At 43.9% G+C, this 10,000-nt stretch overlaps 2 non-coding genes across 2 annotated transcripts; both read right to left on the bottom strand.

Moving 5' to 3' along the window:
* Positions 1-376: 376 nt before the first annotated feature.
* On the bottom strand, positions 377-538 carry LOC147069892 (5.8S ribosomal RNA). Its single transcript, XR_015071114.1, has one exon. It is a non-coding gene; the product is annotated as a 5.8S ribosomal RNA (ribosomal RNA).
* A 152-nt stretch (positions 539-690) lies between these two features.
* Positions 691-2,634, bottom strand: LOC147069891 (small subunit ribosomal RNA). Its single transcript, XR_015071108.1, has one exon. It is a non-coding gene; the product is annotated as a small subunit ribosomal RNA (ribosomal RNA).
* Between the last annotated feature and the right edge of the window lie 7,366 nt (positions 2,635-10,000).

The following is a 10,000-nucleotide window of genomic DNA, read 5'->3' as shown; positions in this document are numbered from 1 at the left end:
AAATGACGCATGCGAGCGCTCAGACTCACGCGCGGCGACGCCTTTTACGGGTTGTGTGCGTGTGTGCGCAGCGGCTTTTGCAAGTCACCGCGCTCACGCCACGTTCCAGTGCGTGCGCGCGAAGCGAGCGCCCGATGCGAGCGCACTGAGGCGCTACATTCGCACAGGGCGCGCCCGACAACAGGCGTCGATAAATATTTGACCGGACGCCCGGAAGGACGGGTGGGTGGCGGAGGCGTGCGTGTGCACGCGACCTATCCCCCCCCCCCGCCGACCTGGCGACGCCGGCAACTGCTCGCGAACAGCCACACACACACACACACAAGTGTGTGTGTGTGTTATATGACCGTTCGCAGTCTGGTGTTTCTGGTGTACGCGACCCTCAAACAGGAGTGGTCCGTCGACAAACTACGTCTTGCTCGGACCGCAATGTGCGTTCGAAATGTCGATGCTCATGTGTCCTGCAGTTCACACTCTGACGCGCATTTAGCTGCGTTCTTCATCGACCCACGAGCCGAGTGATCCGCCGTTCAGGGTAATCTAGTGATTACATATTGTTGTTGTTATATTGTTTCGTTTTCGGCATATTATATATTTCATAATGCACATGCGAGATGTGCAAAATAAATTTATATAAAAAAAAAAAATTACACGTTACGCGTACACGCGCACATGTTCGTTTCGCACAGGAAATGATCCTTCCGCAGGTTCACCTACGGAAACCTTGTTACGACTTTTACTTCCTCTAAATGATCAAATTCGGTCAAACTTTCCGGCGCGTCAGAGGCCCACGAGGAGCTTCCGCGCGCCAGTCCGAAGACCTCACCAAATCATCCATCGGTAGTAGCGACGGGCGGTGTGTACAAAGGGCAGGGACGCAATCAACGCGAGCTGGTGACTCGCTTTTACTAGGAATTCCTCGTTCATGGGGGAGAATTGCAAACCCCAATCCCTATCACGAAGGGGTTTCATCGGGTTACCCGGGCCGTTAAGCCAAGGAGGACACGCTGATCCCTTCAGTGTAGCGCGCGTGCGGCCCAGGACATCTAAGGGCATCACAGACCTGCTATTGCTCAATCTCGTGCGGCTATATATACCGCCGGTCCCTCTAAGAAGATTTTCATTGTACGCCGGTAGTGAAGACCGCGACGCGCCCGCGCCTCCGACGCAGAACGCCAAAGGACACGGACGCGCGCGGACCCTCGTGATACCGGTTGTACGTCTATTTAATAGGCTAGAGTTACGTTCGTTACCGGAATTAACCTGACAAATCGCTCCACCAACTAAGAGCGGCCATGCACCACCACCCACCGAATCGAGAAAGAGCTGTTAATCCGTCAATCCTTCCAGTGTCCGGGCCTGGTGAGTTTTCCCGTGTTGAGTCGAATTAAGCCGCAGGCTCCACTCCTGGTGGTGCCCTTCCGTCAATTCCTTTAAGTTTCAGCTTTGCAACCATACTCCCCCCGGAGCCCGAAAGCTTTGGTTTCCCGGGAGCTGCCCACCGGGTTAAAATAATGAAACTTCGGCGGATCGCTGGCTGGCATCATTTATGGTTAGAACTACAGCGGTATCTAATCGCCTTCGAACCTCTAACTTTCGTTCTTGATTAATGAAAACACCTTTGGCAAATGCTTTCGCTTTAGTCCGTCTTGCGACGATCCAAGAATTTCACCTCTAACGTCGCAATACGAATGCCCCCAGTTGTCCCTATTAATCATTACCTCTGGTATCAGAAAGCCAACAAAACAGAACCGAGGTCCTATTCTATTATTCCATGCGTACAATATTCAGGCAAAACTTAGCCCGCTTTGAGCACTCTAATTTGTTCAAAGTAAACAGCCGCGACGGCCCGCCTCGGCGAACGGCCGACCTTGCGGCCGACCGACGCCGGATGGCGAAGGACGCACCGGCGAGAAGCCCCGCAGACGTGCCTGTCGTACCGCAGTCGGTAGACCGACACCGCAGGACACAATTTCAACTACGAGCTTTTTAACCGCAACAACTTTAGTATATGCTATTGGAGCTGGAATTACCGCGGCTGCTGGCACCAGACTTGCCCTCCAATGGATCCTCGTTAAAGGATTTAAAGTGTAATCATTCCGATCACGAGGCCTCGGACGAGTCCCGTATCGTTATTTTTCGTCACTACCTCCCCGTGCCGGGAGTGGGTAATTTGCGCGCCTGCTGCCTTCCGTGGATGTGGTAGCCGTTTCTCAGGCTCCCTCTCCGGAATCGAACCCTGATTCCCCGTTACCCGTGACAACCATGGTAGTCGCATAAACTACCATCGACAGTTGATAAGGCAGACATTTGAAAGATGCGTCGCCGGTGCTAGACCGTGCGATCAGCTCAAAGTTATCTAGAGTCATCTCGAAGAGCGACGGACGACGCGAGCGCCGACCGCCGATTGGTTTTTGATCTAATAAAAGCATTCCTCACGTTCCCGTTCAGAATTACGTTTGCATGTATTAGCTCTAGAATTGCCACAGTTATCCAAGTAACTGTGTACGATCTAAGGAACCAAAACTGATATATTGAGCCATTCGCGGTTTCACCTTAATTAGGCTCATACTGAGACTTGCATGGCTTAGTCTTTGAGACAAGCATATGATTACTGGCAGGATCAACCAGGGAGCTGCTCTGCGAGGCCGCGGGCGCGCGCGCACTGGGCGCGCCGACACCCGCGATCCACACGTCACACGCGAACGCGCACCGGAGTCACCCGGCGGGCGACGCTGGCTCTCTCTTTCGATTTTTAACGTGCCGACGCACGAGATACAACGGATTGTATGCATACATACGCACAGAGCACGAGATCGTGCTCCGCGTTTCTCAATTTCCCATCGTAAAACGTGCACACCGAAAACGCACGCCGTCGGCGCGGTAAACGGAGCGACGGAGGCTGAAACGCCGTCCGCCGTCACTCGACAGGATGATTCTGCTAGCGCGGAACTCCAGAGTGATGCGATCGCATAGGCCGCGGCGACGAAATATAATCGCACGCCGGGTGAGTGTCTCGTCTCGCAAATGTACCGCCGACGCGGCCGAATGGCCGCCGCAGTTTGCGAACGCCGTGAAGGAAGTCTTGTCAAAGACGACAACCCACTGCTATACGATGGATGAGGGGAGAGACCCAGACGACAACAACAACGAATACGGACACGGCAATGTTGGGTAGCGCAATAATCCGTCGCCATTATTTTATCGTACAGTTCTCTCCTGCGTACATTTTCCCTCACACATTATAGTGTAAACGCGGCGCACTACCGGCCGCGTAACCGAAATAACACTACAAAAGGCGAAGGTGACGATTCTCTTTAGGTTTAATCTTTCATTTGAAATTTCGAATTGCGAATTGCGAATATATATTTTGGTAATTTGGATAATTTTTTTTTTTTAATTTCAATTTTTTTTTTTTTTTTTTTTTTTTTCATCCATCATTATGAATGATATAAAACCATTGAAATAAATATCATTATGAGAACGTTATATTACGCTCGCCACCGAACGGTCGAGGGTGGGCTGAAATGCCGATACGACGCAAATATAGCTTGCCAGGCGGACGCGGTCTCGTACTTCGTCTCGTACGGTCTCGTCTCGGTCTCGTACTTCGTTCGCAAACCGTCAAGAGTGCCAAACAAAATGTAGCATAGCATTGATAAAGCGCCGCACTACCGACCGCGTGACCGAAATATCACTACAAAAGGCGAAATTGACGATTCTCTTTAGGTTTAATCTTTCATTTGAAATTTCAAATTGCGAATTGCGAATATATATTTTGGTAATTTGTTTGGTTAAATTTTTTTTTTTAAATTTCTAATTTTTTTTTCCATCATGATAAGATATGATGTATGAAAAAAAAAATTAGGTTATATTATGTTAGGTTAGGTTAGGTTAGGTTAGGTTAGGTTAGGTTAGTTTAGGTTAGATTAGGTTAGTTGAGGTTAGGTTAGTTTTTGTTTAGGTTAGGTTAGGTAAGGTTAGATTAGGTAAGGTTAGGTTAGGTTTAGCTTAGGTTAGGTTGTGTTAGGTAAGGTAAGGTTATGTTAGGTTATGTTAGGTTAGGTTAGGTGAGGTGAGGTTAGGTCAGGTTAGCGAAAGAACGTAGTCGACGAGAGCGCCGCTTTAAGCGAGCCATGGGCCCTCCTGGCTAGCTAAATCTGCGTCCCGCCGGCATCGTCTACTTGACATGCCGGAGGGACGCAGATTTAGCTAGCCAGGAGGGCCCATGTCTCGCTAAAAGCTGCGCTCTCGTCGACTACGTCCGTTCGCTGACCTGACCTAACCTCACCTCACCTAACCTAACCTAACATAACCTAACATAACCTTACCTAACCTAACACAACCTAACCTAAACTAAACCTAACCTAACCTTACCTAATCTAACCTTACCTAACCTTACCTAAACAAAAACTAACCTAACCTAACCTAAACAAAAACTAACCTAACCTAACTTAAACTAACCTAACCTAACCTAAACTAACCTAAACAAAAACTAACCTAACCTAAGCAAAAACTAACCTAAACAAAAACAAACCTAACCTAAACAAAAACTAACCTAACCTATCCTAAACAAAAACTAACCTAACCTAACCTAATCATACCTAACGTGACCTAACCTAACCTAAACTAACCAATTTTTTTTTTCATACATCATTTATTATTATGATGAATACCATAAAAAAATATCAATATCATATCGTTATAGGGCATAAACGTGATCAACGAGCGTGTCACTGATCATTTTAAATGCGCCCGATACGCCTCACCTGAAAGAATATTTCATTGTCTTCATTTCGACGTTCAACATAGGAATAGGTAAGTAAAGCGCGAGGGCGAGTTCTAGCGGTAAAATTTGATGTTAAAATAATTTTTCATCCAACATATATTATTATGATAGATATCATATACCGTTGACATGTCGATAACATAATATCGTCATAATACGCACGCCGCCGAACGCGGCGAGAGTCGGACGTGAAGTGCACGATGCACGACGATTAAGCTCGCCAGGCGGGCCACGTGTCGCGCTCTAAGCGGCCCTCTCGTGCGTCGTCGACGGCCGAAACGGCGATGTCTCGCTTTAAACGGCGCTCTCGTCGACGACGTTCGTTCGCAGACCTAACCTAACCTAAACTAACCTAACCTAACCCAAACACAAAAACTAACCTAACCTAACCTAACCTTACCTAACCTAACCTAAGCTAATTTAAATAAAAAAAAAAAAAATCTTTTTTTTTACATCCATCATATTATTAACATTATATATATATAACGAAGAATTAAAAAAAAAAAAAAAAAAAAAAAAAAATTAAAATAAACCTTACCTAACCTTACCTAACCTAACCTAAGCTAATTAAAATAAAAAAAAAAAAATCTTTTTTTTTACATCCATCATATTATATTATTATGAAATATCAATATTATATCGTCATAAGGCATGAACGTAATCGTAAGATAATTTCATTGTCTAGTTCTAGCGGTATAATTTGATGTTGAAATAATTTTTCATTTCTTTTCATTCATCATACATTATTATGATAGGTATAATATACCATTGACATAACGATAATATAATGTCGTTTAAATACGCACGAACCGGCGAGAGTGGGACGTGTGAAGTGCACGATGCCGGCGGGACTCAGATTTAGCTGGCCAGGCGGGCCCGTGTCACGCTTTAAGCGGCGCTCTCGTCCGTCGTCGACGGCCGAAGCAGCGACCTCGTCGTCGAAGGATGTCTCGCTTTAAACGGCGCTCTCGTCGACGACGTTCGTTCGCCAACTTAACCCAACCTAACCTTACATAAACCTAACCTGACCTAACCTAACCATATTATCGTCATAATACGCACGCCGCCGAACCGGCGAGAGTCGGACGTGAAGTGCACGATGCACGACGATTTAGCTCGCCAGGCGGGCCACGTGTCGCGCTCTCGTGCGTCGTCGATGCATGTCTCGCTTTAAGCCGCGGTCTCGTACTTCGTTCGCAAACCGTCAAGAGTGCCAAACAAAATGTAGCATAGTATTGATAAAGCGCCGTACTGTTAATAATGTAAATGAAATATGAACAATGTAATAGTGAAGTAATAACCCTCGTACGAAAAACCAAGGAATTCAATAAAAGCAGAAATAAAAAAAATTTAAATAAACCTCACCTAACCTTATCTAACCTAAACCCTATCTAATTTAAATTGAAAAAAAAAAAACATTTTTTTTTCATCCATCATACAATATTATGATAGATATCATATATCGATAACATATTATCGTCATAATACGCACGCCGCCGAACCGGCGAGAGGCGGACGTGAAGTGCACGATGCACGACGATTTAGCTCGCCAGGCGGGCCACGTGTCGCGCTCTCGTGCGTCGTCGATGCATGTCTCGCTTTAAGCCGCGGTCTCGTACTTCGTTCGCAAACCGTCAAGAGTGCCAAACAAAATGTAGCATAGTATTGATAAAGCGCCGTACTGTTAATAATGTAAATGAAATATGAACAATGTAATAGTGAAGTAATAACCCTCGTACGAAAAACCAAGGAATTCAATAAAAGCAGAAATAAAAAAAATTTAAATAAACCTCACCTAACCTTATCTAACCTAAACCCTATCTAATTTAAATTGAAAAAAAAAAAACATTTTTTTTTCATCCATCATACAATATTATGATAGATATCATATATCGATAACATATTATCGTCATAATACGCACGCCGCCGAACCGGCGAGAGGCGGACGTGAAGTGCACGATGCACGACGATTTAGCTCGCCAGGCGGGCCACGTGTCGCGCTCTCGTGCGTCGTCGATGCATGTCTCGCTTTAAGCCGCGGTCTCGTACTTCGTTCGCAAACCGTCAAGAGTGCCAAACAAAATGTAGCATAGTATTGATAAAGCGCCGTACTGTTAATAATGTAAATGAAATATGAACAATGTAATAGTGAAGTAATAACCCTCGTACGAAAAACCAAGGAATTCAATAAAAGCAGAAATAAAAAAAATTTAAATAAACCTCACCTAACCTTATCTAACCTAAACCCTATCTAATTTAAATTGAAAAAAAAAAAACATTTTTTTTTCATCCATCATACAATATTATGATAGATATCATATATCGATAACATATTATCGTCATAATACGCACGCCGCCGAACCGGCGAGAGGCGGACGTGAAGTGCACGATGCACGACGATTTAGCTCGCCAGGCGGGCCACGTGTCGCGCTCTCGTGCGTCGTCGATGCATGTCTCGCTTTAAGCCGCGGTCTCGTACTTCGTTCGCAAACCGTCAAGAGTGCCAAACAAAATGTAGCATAGTATTGATAAAGCGCCGTACTACCGACCGCGTGACCGAAATATCACTACAAAAGGCAAAATTGACGATTCTCTTTAGGTTTAATCTTTCATTTGAAATTTCGAATTGCGAATTGCGAATATATATTTTGGTAATTTGTTTGGTTAATTTTTTTTTTTTAAATTTCTAATTTTTTTTTCCATCATGATAAGATATGATGTATGAAAAAAAAAATTAGGTAATATTATGTTAGGTTAGGTTAGGTTAGGTTAGGTTAGGTTAGGTTAGGTTAGGTTAGGTTAGTTTAGGTTAGATTAGGTTAGTTTAGGTTAGGTTAGTTTTTGTTTAGGTTAGGTTAGGTAAGGTTAGATTAGGTAAGGTTAGGTTAGGTTAGGTTTAGTTTAGGTTAGGTTGTGTTAGGTAAGGTAAGGTTATGTTAGGTTATGTTAGGTTAGGTTAGGTGAGGTGAGGTTGGGTCAGGTTAGCGATCGAACGTAGTCGACGAGAGCGCCGCTTTAAGCGAGCCATGGGCCCTCCTGGCTAGCTAAATCTGCGTCCCGCCGGCATCGTCTACTTGACATGCCGGAGGGACGCAGATTTAGCTAGCCAGGAGGGCCCATGTCTCGCTAAAAGCTGCGCTCTCGTCGACTACGTCCGTTCGCTGACCTGACCTAACCTCACCTCACCTAACCTAACCTAACATAACCTAACATAACCTTACCTAACCTAACACAACCTAACCTAAACTAAACCTAACCTAACCTTACCTAATCTAACCTTACCTAACCTTACCTAAACAAAAACTAACCTAACCTAACCTAAACAAAAACTAACCTAACCTAACTTAAACTAACCTAACCTAACCTAAACTAACCTAAACAAAAACTAACCTAACCTAAGCAAAAACTAACCTAAACAAAAACAAACCTAACCTAAACAAAAACTAACCTAACCTATCCTAAACAAAAACTAACCTAACCTAACCTAATCATACCTAACGTGACCTAACCTAACCTAAACTAACCAATTTTTTTTTTCATACATCATTTATTATTATGATGAATACCATAAAAAAATATCAATATCATATCGTTATAGGGCATAAACGTGATCAACGAGCGTGTCACTGATCATTTTAAATGCGCCCGATACGCCTCACCTGAAAGAATATTTCATTGTCTTCATTTCGACGTTCAACATAGGAATAGGTAAGTAAAGCGCGAGGGCGAGTTCTAGCGGTAAAATTTGATGTTAAAATAATTTTTCATTATTTTTCATCCAACATATATTATTATGATAGATATCATATACCGTTGACATGTCGATAACATAATATCGTCATAATACGCACGCCGCCGAACCGGCGAGAGTCGGACGTGAAGTGCACGATGCACGACGATTTAGCTCGCCAGGCGGGCCACGTGTCGCGCTCTAAGCGGCCCTCTCGTGCGTCGTCGACGGCCGAAACGGCGATGTCTCGCTTTAAACGGCGCTCTCGTCGACGACGTTCGTTCGCCAACTAAACCCAACCTAACCTTACATAAACCTAACCTGACCTAACCTAACCTAACCTAACCTAACCTAACCAAACCTAACCTAACCTAACCTAACCTAACCTAACCTAACCTAACCTAACCTAACCTTACCTAACCTAACCTAAGCTAGTTTAAATAAAAAAAAAAAATCTTTTTTTTTACATCCATCATATTATTAACATTATATATATAACGAAGAATTAAAAAAAAAAAAAAAAAAAAAATTAAAATAAACCTTACCTAACCTAACCTAAGCTAATTTAAATAAATAAAAAAAAAATCTTTTTTTTTTACATCCATCATATTATATTATTATGAAATATCAATATTATATCGTCATAAGGCATGAACGTAATCGTAAGATAATTAAATTTCATTGTCTTCATTTCGACGAGTGGGACGTGTGAAGTGCACGATGCCGGCGGGACTCAGATTTAGCTGGCCAGGCGGGCCCGTGTCACGCTTTAAGCGGCGCTCTCGTCCGTCGTCGACGGCCGAAGCAGCGACCTCGTCGTCGACGACGGATGTCTCGCTTTAAACGGCGCTCTCGTCGACGACGTTCGTTAGCCAACTTAACCCAACCTAATATTACATAAACCTAACCTGACCTAACCTAACCTAACCTAACCTAACCTAACCTAACCTAACCTAACCTAACCTAACCTAACCTAACCTAACCTAACCTAACCTAACCTAACCTAACCTAACCTAACCTAACCTAACATAACCTAACCTAACCTAACCTTACCTAACCTAACCTAAGCTAGTTTAAATAAAATAAAAAAATCCTTTTTTTTACATCCATCATATTATTAACATTATATATATATAACGAAGAATTAAAAAAAAAAAAAAAAAAAATTAAAATAAACCTAACCTAACCTAACCTAACCTAACCTGACCTGACCTGACCTGACCTGACCTAACCTAACCTAACCTAACACAACCTTACCTAAACTAGACCTAACCTAACCTAACCTAACCTTACCTAAACTAACATAACATAGGACGTAAAGTGCACGTTAAGTGGCGTTGTTTGTCTGTTTGTTTCGGCCGAACGACCGCGCGCGCACGCACGCACGCACGCACGCACGCAAACCGTCAAGAGCGGGCAGTAATTGATAAAAAAAGCGAAACCCCACGAGAAGCACCGGCGATGCCGGCGCGACCCGTGAG

This window comes from Rhyacophila brunnea, unplaced genomic scaffold (assembly GCF_057557595.1).
Source record: "Rhyacophila brunnea isolate RB1 unplaced genomic scaffold, BYU_Rbru_1.0 scaffold_221, whole genome shotgun sequence".
Taxonomy (NCBI): domain Eukaryota; kingdom Metazoa; phylum Arthropoda; class Insecta; order Trichoptera; family Rhyacophilidae; genus Rhyacophila; species Rhyacophila brunnea.
This window is presented reverse-complemented; position numbering and strand designations above follow the sequence as displayed.